This window comes from Passer domesticus, chromosome 1, assembly GCF_036417665.1.
Source record: "Passer domesticus isolate bPasDom1 chromosome 1, bPasDom1.hap1, whole genome shotgun sequence".
Lineage (NCBI taxonomy): Eukaryota > Metazoa > Chordata > Aves > Passeriformes > Passeridae > Passer > Passer domesticus.
In genome coordinates, this window is record NC_087474.1 from 14,384,884 (window position 1) to 14,397,768 (window position 12,885).

The window sequence follows — 12,885 nt, forward strand, 5'->3', positions numbered from 1 at the left end:
ACCTGCAAATCCCAAGGTGGAAATTGGCCCTGAGAGCCAAACTCCTAAAAGCAGGGGTCTCTACAGGTGAGGGTGTCTGCTATCCTCCTACTGTCAGTGGTGATCTGGTTGATGAAAGGTGCTGGAGAGTCTTTGGTGATCACATTTGGGCATCTGAAACACCTGTTGACCCAGCTGGTGTATCAGCCTGATCACTAAGGACCACAGAGGGCACCTGCAACACCTGTGGGCACAAGTGTCCTGAGCTGTGAGCTGAATCCTGTGTCTAGTTGCTTAATTAAGTGGTCAAATCCAGGAGTCATGGATCTCGTGCTTTACTGTAAACTTTCCCCTTGCACACAATGCAATGGCCCAAAGACTTCCAAGAACATTAAAACTGGAGTAAACTCCCTTTTCCCATTCCCCCATTGGACATGTAAACCTAGATCAGAGCTGCAGAGCCACTGTGGTGTGCTGGTTTATCACAGTAGTACCCATAAAAGTACTAATTGTAATGGGGGACTGAAGAGCTAAAGCTCAAGGTGAGATATAGGGAAGTCACAAACTTTCAATGGTGTATTACAGATCATATTTTCAGCCTCTTAAGGCTTAAGAATAGTCTTTTCTCCTCATATCATTTCACTATTTCAGATAGATAGAAAGTAACAGTACAGCACAGGAGGGAAGTTGGGTTGCCACAGGCAGGGAAGTACCAGCAGCCATTGAACAGAGGACACAGCAATATCTGTGCAGCAGGAGCTGCAAGAGGAAGGAATAGTCTGTTTCTTACTTCTTGTCCTCATTGCTTTAACTTTCTCTACCCTTACTGTGCTCTGCACCAGCAGTGTGAGGGAAATGGCAGCATCAAAATACCAACATTCACATAGGCACAAGTTATTCATTAGATATTTTCCGCTGGCTCTCCAGAATTTTTAAGGGGCACTGGCTGAGGACAGTTTTGCTATTTCTCTAGTCTAAAGACGGACACAGGAAAATTGCTGAGCAATCTACAGCTGGAACCAGCAACAAGTATGACAAGGGGAATATTTTATTCCACTGCCATTGTTAAACTCATGTGTGAACAGTCCATCCTAGCAGCTTAAAAGTTCTTCAAGACAAATCAGTGCTGGTTGTATAATTTTTGGCAAAAAAAGTCTCACTACACATCTGTCTGGCCCAGCTACAGACCTGATGAGGAAACTTCAGTGAGCATCTCTTCAGCCTCTTTCACATCACACATACCTCTCCCAGTGCTGACAGCTGCAAAATAAACATGGGGTTTCAAGGAGTAGAGCATGTGAGTGTTCTTTTGGATAACAATTTGGTTCCAGTTAGAGGTCAATATTCCCTCTAATGTTCCCCTAATAATGTTAATATTTTTTAAACTAATAAATGCCTGTATGAGGGAAATCTCTAAAGAAAATTGTCCTTTACTCTTTTAGTTGCTCAGGAATTGTGAGAAAAAGGGATCCCAGGGCACCCATTTCAAGCTGTCTGCATGGCATTTAACTGAATGTTTGGCTATCTGAACAAGCCTTTTTCCCCAACTTACTAAATGCCATGTAGCTTAAAACTTGCAACTGACTCAGCTGCTTATTCACCAACAGCATCATTATTATTTTCATGTCATTCAGCTGCAGCAATGAATGATGGACAAATGGTTTTATCACTTTATCAGAAAAAAATAGTTACAACACACCCAAAATCTGATGACTGTTACTGTGTAGATTTGACAATGTAATGCCTGACAGAGGAGGAGGCAGGCAAGACAGCTGACAGCTCTCTGCACACACAACTTGCTGAACAATTCCCACATGAGCTTTGCCTGTTCTCAGCCAGTAAAGGTTCCATCCTCTGACAGAAATGCCCAAGACCTGAGATACTGCAATTCATGATACAGTTTTGACGCCGTTTAACATGTAAATATAGCACCAGTAAGAGTCTTCAACACATTTCAGAAAGGAATCCACTCATCAGCTTCTTGCAAATGCAAAACCAGGTAATTAGAAGGCTATACCCCCATGGCAGATGGTGCACAAAGAAGATTGGTAGGAAAATCTGCTTCAGTTTCTGAAGAAGAGACAGATGACACTTCTGATACTGTGCATGTACCAGCCGCAGTCATCATCACAGAAGGAAATCAAGGAATGGGTACACAGTGATGATGGAAACCTGATGTTCCCAAATGCAGTAAATCCAAATGGACTAGCAAACAGCAGGGAACTGTACATTTTTTTAATGCTGCTACACTGTAAGACATAAAATAAGTGACACATTTCTTTGCTGTAGAAGTTCTTGTCTTTATTCTTGTGCCAATTTATGCTCATCCTGTTCCTTCAGACATGCTTGGTTGTACTTTGTTAGGCTACTCAGTGGCCTATATTATTATTATGCAAAGTGTGTAAAGTGACATATTTATGCATATTCCTGGGATTCATTTTTTGGAAGGAAGAATGCTAAATTTTCCTGGTTTAGACAAGGAAATATTTAGAAGGGAAAATGAAGCACAGTTTCCATTCTGTCTGAGAAAAAAAGATTGTTCTTCAAACCATATTTGTACTTTTTGTGTACAGAAGCAGCTTTGCCATCTCAGTAAAACACAAGAAAAGCTGTTTTGCTAACAAGAGGTACCACACAGCTCCTTTTGGAACTAAACAAGCCCTCCGCCATGTAGAGGGGACAGGAAAGGTGTATCTGTCTTTTTGACCAGTCCAGCACTGGCTGTGTATCATTGCCCAGTGAGAAAATTGCTGAGTGAAAAGTGGAAGGTGTGTGTGTGTGGGGCCATACCTCCACCCTGAGCCTTTCAGGGAGGGGCTGCTTTGCACTATCTGGACGTGGTCCCACGTGCTGTCCAGTGCATGACTGGAGTGCATTCCCTTTTGTTTGAAAGATTATCCAGTTCACATCCTCCAAAACCTCTCTCTCATCAGAGAACATGACACATAGAAACTTTTGCTTTGAAAGTCTCACCCTGGTCTGCACTAAGTTGTTGATGGAGACACAGGCAGTTCAGGGTCCCTCAGTGTCCATTTACCTGGCACAGCAGAGACACAGAGAGATGAAGGGCACAGTGAAAACCCACTTTTATAACCTATCTGGCAATACTTCCACAACCTCACTATTGTAATACTGATGGCATAATTGTCCAGCTTTAATGATGATTACCTCCAGGTCCATGAAGTCTAGCTCTTTTTATTTCCTTGAGCCCCACAAACCAACTGCACAGAATACAAATTAAGTTTATTTTATGTTATACATCCCTGTAAGGGCATTTGTCATGAGGTCTCCCCTTGCAGAAACCAAGGGGATATTGGCACAGGCCCTGAGCAGAGCCAGCTGCCTGCCCCACCTTGAGGCCCACCCATTCCCCTGTAGTGTCAAGCCTTGCCAGCTGAGACCAGGCAGAGCAAGCACTCAGACGGTGACTGATTAAATGGGGGTGATGGAGTATCCAAGGACGCTGCCAAAATGCCTCATGATTAATCAAAATCTTTAAAAAATTCAGGGAATCTGAGTGCTGCAAAACCTCACTCTGTTTTTCATCTCCTGAGAAGGTAAACACATGAGCTTACTCCACAGCAGAAGTTAATCAGCTTGGGAGACCCTGGAGCCAACAATCCTTGTAGCAATTCCCAGAGAAATCCCTGTCTCTTGTCTAGTGCACCCTCTCCCTGGACCCTCCTGGGGCACATCCCCCAGCTTGGCCCCCTGACCCCTCTCCTCCTGGCCATCCTCCACCACCTCCATAAGCTGTGGCTCTCGGGGTCCCCTCCAAGGGCTGCCCTGGGAGGTGCGTGGAACAGTGCCCCCCACTCATTGCACAGGGACAACAGATACACAAACACCCCACAGCAGAGGAAGAGAACTCTTGGAAGCACAGGGAGCACCTCAGGCAGGGGAGATAATCTCTTTGGCTACAGAAGTGAGAGCAGCTGAGTTAGGTCAATTTGCAATACAGTACTTTAAGTGAAATCCAGCACTTCTCATTCAGAGGTTCCTCCATGCTTTTTCCCTTCTCTCAAGTGAAGAAGCTTGAGTTTTTCCTCCTCCTGTCACCTGAAATGCTCCCTGATGATTCCAACTATGTTGGAACAGGGCAGCTGGCTGCTCTGCTATTTATTCCAAGACACTAAGACCAGAGACCAAGCAGCCAGCATACCTCAAACACAGGCAAAGGGCAGGCAGGAGCTGCCCTTAAATTAGGAACATAAAAGTTGTAATTTTGGACAGGAAGATGAGCTGGTAATACTGGTTTTATTTGTGGAGGAATTGACTGAAGGGAAATGCAAAATCAGGACGCTTTGCCTGGGGTCTTCTTGTACCCCTGACTGTCCCCCAGAGTACTTCAAGAAGCCTGTGCCATGCTGAGCAGTTTGCTAATCACTATCAACTGCTTCATTTTACATACACCTGACTTGAAATGTGCTGACTCTGCATGTTTGCTTTGTTTCCTGCCCAGCAACGTCAGTCACAGGATGCTGGAAGCAGCTGGGAAAGCAGCTGGAACGCCAGCCACCACCCAGGGCCAGCATTTTGTGAGGCTCATTTCTGCCCACAGCTGGCTAAAATACCCCATGCTGCAGTGCAGGAAGACATGGAAAACTCTCTGGCACATGTGGGCTGTGATTTCTGCTTACCCAGACTGAATAAGCAAGCACCAAGACAGAATATGGCATTTTTCTTTTAATAATTTAAGTTTACATGTCAATGCTTTGAAACTTTAAACAAACATAGGGGCAGGTAATTTTCTGCATGGCAAGAGATGTAAAATCTTTGGGCTTGGGTTTGTGAGTAAATGGCAAATGCTGTTCTGTGAGACCACAAACATTGACACATGCCTGCAAGCTGCTGCTGCTGTCTGAGCCCAGAAATGTGAGGGGCAGAGCTGCATTAATCTGGCATCACAGCCATTCCTGTCTTCTTCTTTTGGTCTCCTGTTTGCTCAGTTTCCCATGGCACTTTGCTCACTTTCCCATGTCAGCTACGTTGTTTGTGACCACACTGCTTGGGGTGCATCTTCTCCCCACAGAAACAGAAAAATGGAATAAAATGAAAATAAATTTTTGTCAAAGTTTTGCTAATTTGTAGGAGACAGACAGGAAATTTGTATGTTGGTCCTCACTGACACTGCAAATAATGTAAACTCCTTATTTCCTCCACAGCTGGCTGGAAGCTTGGCTCCCTCCACACAATGAAGGGAAATGTAATTTTCTGTTTGTTGTATTGTTGTAAGTTTTAGTTTTTACAGCTGCTATTTGACTGCCTCTACTTTTTATAATGGGCTCTTTTTTCTCCTCATATGCAGGTTGCCTCCCTAAAAATAAACCTTTGGAAGTTCTGCATCACAGTCCCAGGCTCTCAGGTCCATGCTTGCAGAAGGGCTTGCATCTAGAAAGAGCAGATGAATTGTTATTCTGGGTGCACCTCATGGCCCAGCTCTCCTCCTGTCACTTCCCAGTGCAGGCAACCCTGAGGGACTCCTCTGAAAGATGATTGAAAACAATAACATCAGTAATAGCTGATCTGGATGTGCCTCAAATATTTGCTCCATGATATAAATGCCTGTGGTTATCCCACGAATCATCCTCTGGACAAATGTTTTGAATTATGTGTTTCCAGGAACAGGGTCTGGTAAATGGTTTGGAGCAACTTTCCCAAACATGTTTGCTGCCTCGAGCCACACAGATATCTCTGCCACACAGGCATCCCCTGCCCTGCAAGCCTGGCTGGGCTGCAGCACCCCACAGGATGGGCAACTTTCAGGTTGTGACAGTCTCCCAGCTCCATTCCTGTTTTCCTCAGGATGCAGAAGCATCTTGTTATCAACTCTCTCCATATGAGAAGGTTCCCACACCATGGAATTTGATCTGGCCCTCATAGTGATCTCACCTTTGCTCCAGTCTGCAGACCACAGCCCCAGCTAACAAAGTCCTCAGTGCCTTACAGCACTACCCTGGCTAAGAAAATGGGGAACTATTTCATCACAATAAGGCTGCTATGTAGACACAAAGGCAAGATTAATAAACCATTGTTGAGCCCAGGCTAAGTCAATAAAGTGGAACTGATTGGAAGCTAGGACAGCAGCCAGGTAATGATTAATCTGTATGTGTGATAGTGAGTTTAAAGACCAGCTGTCACTTGAAACCCCTCCAGATGCATGGGGTGTCTTGGAGGGCACCACAGACTGTTACCTTACACCCTGCATGGAAAGCAGGAAGAGCTGCATTCTTTGTGATTAACCCAGCTTGAACTTTGAAATCCGAGACCCAAATATTTACAAGAAAATTACAACTAAGAAAAAGTGTTGGTGTTCAAAAGGTCCTTTAGTTCTACAGTGTGGGACAAGATTTCTATGGGGCTTGGGGCAAGACCCTTCACCTCCTGGGACTTCACTTTCCCATATTCAGAGTACAGTTCTTCCCCAAATGTATATCCTCAGCATATCGTATTTCTAGGACACATTGGTACTCATATTTTAGAAGGCAAAAAACAGCAAAAAAAGGAGAACTAAGAAATACCAAAGCCTAAAAGCCTGAGAGAATTTTCCTTTATTTCAAAGAAGAGCACAGCTGGCTAGAGAAGTAGCAAACCTTTCCAAGCTCAAAATAAGTCTTCTCCTAAATACTAGAAGTACTTTGTTACCCAGTCCACACAATTATTGTAGGAGAAAACACCAGTTTCCAGGAATCACAACTTCACAGCTCTGAACTTCATTTGTGGGTAAAGAAGCTCTTACATTCTGAAGGCTTTAAAAGGGCTGTTCTCCCTGGGATTGGCTGGCTGGTAAAATAATCCCCTTTCCTTACTCCAGAGATCACCAGGGTCTCCAGAGGACAGGGAGGGTGAGGGATGTGGTACCCGGGGTGAGTAGAGGACACAAAGGTGCAGCATTCCCACCTGGAGGCAGCCGTGGGGAAAGCCCCACTGAGGCACCCACAGGATGATCCCACCCTGCATCCACAAGTTGCTGACAGAGCAGATGACTTGCTTTACCCTTGTGAAAGTGTTTTAACTTAGGGATAAAATATTGTTTTACCCTCTGCCCTGCTGCTCAGTGTAACTCCAGCATTAGCTTTCATAGCTATAACAAACCTCCTAAGCAAACAGCTTTTAAGCTCTGCTTCCAAATCAGGCTGGATAAGGAACGAGCAAGCTCAGATTGGTGCAGTGGCCAATTCATTGTCCCTTCCTCTGCCTCTGCTCCCCTGACCCTTGAGAGAGATAGGATTTAGTGCTTCCTCTTCACAGCTTCCCCTGAACTGAGTGGATATTAGTCCCTGAATTTGCATGGATACTTTAATTGGCTAGAGCCTGGACAAAGCCTCTGGAATGTTTAAATCTGTGGGGTCTGAGTGGAACTCTTCTGGAGGAGGACAAATGCAGCCTTGCTGTGACTGCACGAGGTGTTCCCAGCTGTGTCACCCATGTGACAAACAGGGCTGAAGAAGTTGCTTTTGCGCGGTGGCAATGGCTGGTCAGACTCCACAATCCCTCCAAAGCACACAGCTCCAGTGGCAAGCAGAGCTGGCAGGAGGGGAGGAAGGGAAGGGAGGTGATGGAAACTTCCCAGGGCAGAGTTATTAAAGAGCCTGAACAGTCTCTGGTACACCCAAGCACAAGTAAACTTAGCAATGAGGGCCCTGTTTTGTCTCATGACAGCACCTTCAAAAACATCTCAAACATTTGTTTTTCTTTGTGCAGCCTCACATGCCACCACCCAGCACCAACAAATAGGAGCTCCTTGCCTTTTAAGCACAGCCTTATGAGGAAATATTGTCACAATGAGCTACAGCTCAAGCCTGGTGTAAAGAGAAAAATGAGCACAGGAATAGCAGATGAGTGAGTGTGTGCAGAAAATTGCAAGGAGGAGCAAGACAGGAGCAACTGCAGTGGCTTCCAGGAGCCCCATGGGGAGAAGAGGCTTTCAGATACTAAAAAAATAAGGAGATCTCTTAGGAAGAACTTGTGAAGTTTGTAAAAGCTTGTTTTATGACTCTTTAGACAGAGATGACCATAAAAAATGAGCAAGTGCACTTTTTCATGTACAGTGAATGTTGTTGCTGCTGCAGCATCAGTTTCCCCAGAAGCTGTGCCCCAACCTGGTCTGTCTGGTGGGGCAGAAGCTTTGCAGAGCTCACATGAAATGTGGAGCCAGCAAGCCTGGATAAGTATCTGCTCTGCTTGAACAGGCCTGACTCTGGAGAACAGATGCTCAGCATGCTCCAGGGTTCACATCTACTGTAAGAAATGGTCACTACTCATCCCAAGCCACTACTGGTTTTGCACATCCTGGTCTGAAGTCTCAGGCTTCTCAGGAGACTCTAATGCCAAGGACAGCAACACTGGCTGAGAGAAGCAGCTGATAAGCACCTCACGTAGACCCAAAGCCATGGATTTCATGGACCTTGAGGGCAGAAGATCAAACTACCTGCAAATTAGGTATTTAGCGAGTAAAATTTTGCTGTGTTGTCACTTGAGCCCATAACCATGAATTAGACAAAGACACACAAATCTTCAGGGAATAGAGTTACTAATTGCTACCAGCAAAAGATCAGAATCACTCTTATAACACCCACACACAATTCCTCAATCAAAATCTCCCTGCAGACTAATCAAACAATGTCATTGTTATGTAGGGAAAAGGAGCTTCACCGTAGGCCTAAATTAGGCCCCAGGTATATAAACAGGGAGAATGGGGAATTCTTTGCATATTTCACATCTTGTCTTCTCAACTCTAAAAAGGTGTCTATCATGACATCTCTGTGTCACAATATGCATCCTTCCCAACATCCCTCTAGAAGTGCAGAGAAATGCATTGCCCTCATCCTAACAGAGATGCGTTAGAGAAGACCTTCCGTATTCAACTCCAATGGACATCCATGGGACCCGAGTAGGTCCAAGTCCTCCTTAAGACCCTATTTCACTCCATCCTGATGCTGAGCTCCTGCTAAGGCCCTGTAAGCTGCCACTGGAGCCATGGCCTCAGTCCTTGTCAGAGCCATTGCTTGCCAAGACCACGCATCCCTCCCTGGGACAGTCACCAGCATTTATCTCCATTTCCATTAGCAAAGAGCAGCTGGTTGGAAGGGAGGAGAAGCTGAACCCTCCATGCTGCCAGCAGGACCATCCATCGACTGTGAGGGTCACAGCCTCATATCTGCTCAGGAGCAGGGGTTTGTCCTGTGCCTGGCCACCAACAGGCACGTTCCTGGAGACCTCCACATGCCCCAGGCCTCTTGTGGTTGCAGACTTGGCAGCTGGTACAAGCCAGTCCCAGCACACAGCTTTCCCTAAATATTATGTTTTTCAGGGTGTTGGTCTTAGCTGTTATATTTGGCAGGTTTCCTTCATTGCTTTTAGCAGCAATGACTTACTGATAGGAGGGAAAATTTGAGGACATTAGTGGATTATTCCAGCTCCCCTACTTTGTCTCCTACATACACATGCCATTCCTTTACTACCAAGCCCTGAAGTGAGCTGGGTGGTAAAGACTGGTACTCAGAGCAGTGTATTGGCTCCTTGCAGAATATTTCCAGGATCAGATTTTCTCTCTATGGTTTGTTTTGTTTTGATAATATTCACCATCTTCTTGGTAGGATGAGATGTGGAGTAGATCAAGAGTTTCAGAATTCCCTGATGGGAGACATGTATGGAGTTTTGTCATTCTTAAAACTACAGGCTGGCATTTCAAAACTTCCTCTTAGGTGCCAAAAAGGTAGCTATAGGTTCATCAGAGCTTAGATCCTGTGTGCTGTCCATGTGTAAGGATCTCAATGGATAGATGTTCCTTGACAGTTTCTGAAACACTTGATCTTTTTTCTGTAGCTACTTTTGAATGCTTCACCCACACAAATACATAGAGGAAATGGGATATGGACGGAGGTGGGGTGAGGAGAGAGAAGATTCTTTTTTTCTTCCTAACACCATTCTTTGATCTCTGAATATGGGCTGTTATCTCAACATAACAGCCCATATTTGGGTTGAAGGCTTGCAGGAAAGTCATGTAAAACCCTTCCCCTGCTCTGAAGAAACGATGCATGAGTGGAAATAAAAACATAAATATGCAACTGGGACATAAGATGCTTACCAAGGCCACCCAGTGAGTTGGCTTTTATTCTGGACCAACTCTCTGCTCTGTTTTTGTGAATGTCTTCCGTCATGGATCCCTGGCTCCAAGAGGTACCATGACCTACCACTGCTATGCTGACGGCAAATTAAGGCCTCCTGTGCTTCATGTGCTGAGCTGTGCTGCACTCCCCTCACCAAGCCTCCTCCAGAAACAGTCAGGAAGCGCCTCAGGGTGGAAAACATAGGGCAGGAAAGTTCTTTGGCAGGACTGATTCCTGAACACAGCAGATTGACTTCATCTCACTCAGCACAAGCTGCTGGAAATAACTGCTGGAGAACAAGTTCTTCCCATTGCTATTGTCTCTAGAGCAAGTGAAGGAAAATGGAAGAAGTACCCAGGGTCTTCATGACCTGTGGCCTCCTGGAAGGTGAAATGAACCCCACTCTCTGGAACTTTGCAGGTTTTGGCCTAGTTTGCTGAGAGGAGGAGTTTGCTGCCACCCTTTGTCTCTCAGCTTGTTGTTCAAACCTTGACTTGCCTTTTGGGAGCTCCCAGTGTGTAGCTCAAACCAATGTCATCTGGGTTTTACTCTGAAAATTGATGTCTGTACAAGAGGGCTGGTTATTCCTAATTCCTGGAGGTTCGAGACCAGCTGGTGCAGCTTTACAGGAGCAAGTGCTGAGTGTTCTCCCAGGGTCACTGTGTGCAGTTCAGCTGCAGTGACATGGAGCTCCCCAGCTCTGCAGCTGCCTCCCAAACATCACTTCAAGATCCAAGGGAGACAGGAGCACTTCTTGGGCTGCACACTATAGATGCAAGTTACAGGACAATTTCTGTCTCCAGGAACTCACAGTCCATATTGAGACAAGATTTCAGTGAGAGGCGTTATGACAGGTGGGGACAGGGAGAAAGGAGGATGGGAAACAGGAACTTCACTTTGGTGCTGGCCTTTAAGCACATTGTCTTTTCATTTAAAACAAACTTTCCTTTTTTTTGTAATGATCTCCCAGCACATCCCACTTCAGTCCTGTTTGTATCTGTCAATATCTGGTGCTTGTATTGCATTTCTAGATACATAATTCATCAGCTTCACATACGGTTTTAATAAGCAGTGGGTATCTGCACAGAGTGGTTGCAAAGAGCATCTGACTGATTGCTTTGCAGAAGGATGCCTGGAACTGGGGTTGTTTTCCCAGATCAACATAGGCAGGACATATTTGAGACCATTTTTTTCCTCCACTCCTCCACTCCACATCACATGTATATTTTCAGGACTCAAAGTCTGGACAAGCAGAACATCACAATGTCAACCAAGGGAAGATGTAAATCTCCTTAAGTAATTTTTAATGAAAAAAAATATTGAGTTTCTCTGAGTGCCATAGTTTCTGGGTGGCTGGTTTTGACTTTAGCAACCCACACTTTAAGGGAAATTTTACAGTCTTAATATATTCCAGATGCTCTCCTAGTCCCAGATGAAAGCTCTGTCGTCGTTTACTGCTAATATTTTTGTCAGCAGTAGAATTTTATTGTAATACACCATCTTATTTGTAGTCACTATTAGTCATGAGAGAAACTTCCTCTACAAGTAATCCTTGGGTCACTCCCTGAGTGTCCTGTCTCACTCTATTTAATTAAAAACCATTAACTGCTTGTTGTGTCCAGGACCTGTCCATATAATGCATGTACACAATGACTTTTTACCTGATGAAAACCATTTGCTTCTAGTATTTGGACTAAAAAAATAAAGTTATACTCTACAATAACAATAGCTGGCTTTATAACAGCTCTCTGGTGAAAGGAAAACAAGAGATTTGCTTTGAAAATAAACCTCCATGAACTTGGATCGACAACAAGGGACATGCAGGTTTACTGCAAAAACAAGTAACATATTTCATGCTGTTAATCTTTGATCTGAGGGTAGTTTCTCACAAGAAGAATAGTATTTAAATGTGGCAATTTTGATCCTTTGTAGTGACTGATGGTCTGATTACAGAGGGAAGGGGATTTGGGGAAACAGTAAAGCAGATTATCAAAACACAAGTCTTCTGGATGGAAATCTGAGGACCTTCATTATTAAATGTGGAGCAGCTAGAGTAAAAAAAGAAGTTACTACATGATGGGCTCCACATGATATTGAGTTTTTATGCAAGTTGGAAGCTGTTCTGCTATTTTTTTCTCACCACTGTCTCTGAAGATTACCCTGAATTTTGAAAAATCAAGCCATGTTGCTCCTGCTCTCACCTCACTTCCTTCCCTGAAGGCTGAGAGGAGCCATGGAGATGCATGGTTTTCCAAGGCTGTGGCCAACTCCTGGGCCAGCAACTCAGCACCAGCAGCAGGGTTCTGCTCTTTGGAAAAGGAGTCTCATGCAGTCTCTTGGCAGCTCAGGGTGCAAACAGAGCCTTTTTTAACAGAAGATTCTTTTTAAGTTTACAAACATGGTGACAGCAAGATTCAAAGTGCAAGCTAAAATATTATTAGGACATAATTATTATCCAGAGACAGCAATTCAGATGGCACCAATAATGAGATAAGGATTTGTCATGTTTCTTCTGTCCTGTAGCTGCAGCTGTGGTTGTATCTTCATGAAGTGATGACCAAAAAAATCATTCTCAGTGCAGCTGAGCTCTTCCCTATGTGAAGCTCTTCACAATAACACAATGGGAAAGAAGGGAAGAGGATGATATTCTGTAGCTGTAGTGGATGTAATGAGCCTGCATAACACAGAGGCCTGAAGAGGTCACTACTTATCTGACTGTCACTGACACACAAATGCACTGCTTCTGAATTTCTCTTGTACAGTGGTGCTGAGCACTGCTGGCAATGCCAGTGAC

The 12,885-nt window shown here is 44.6% G+C and overlaps 2 long non-coding RNA genes across 2 annotated transcripts; one reads left to right on the top strand and one right to left on the bottom strand.

Annotated features, from left to right (window-relative positions):
* Window positions 1-5,186: 5,186 nt before the first annotated feature.
* Window positions 5,187-6,138, bottom strand: LOC135287112 (uncharacterized). Its single transcript, XR_010350979.1, has 2 exons — window positions 5,872-6,138; window positions 5,187-5,370 (listed from the first exon to the last, which is right to left on the bottom strand). It is a non-coding gene; the product is annotated as an uncharacterized LOC135287112 (long non-coding RNA).
* Window positions 6,023-7,944, top strand: LOC135287119 (uncharacterized). The gene is made up of 2 exons (XR_010350980.1): window positions 6,023-6,070; window positions 7,684-7,944. It is a non-coding gene; the product is annotated as an uncharacterized LOC135287119 (long non-coding RNA).
* Window positions 7,945-12,885: the final 4,941 nt, after the last annotated feature.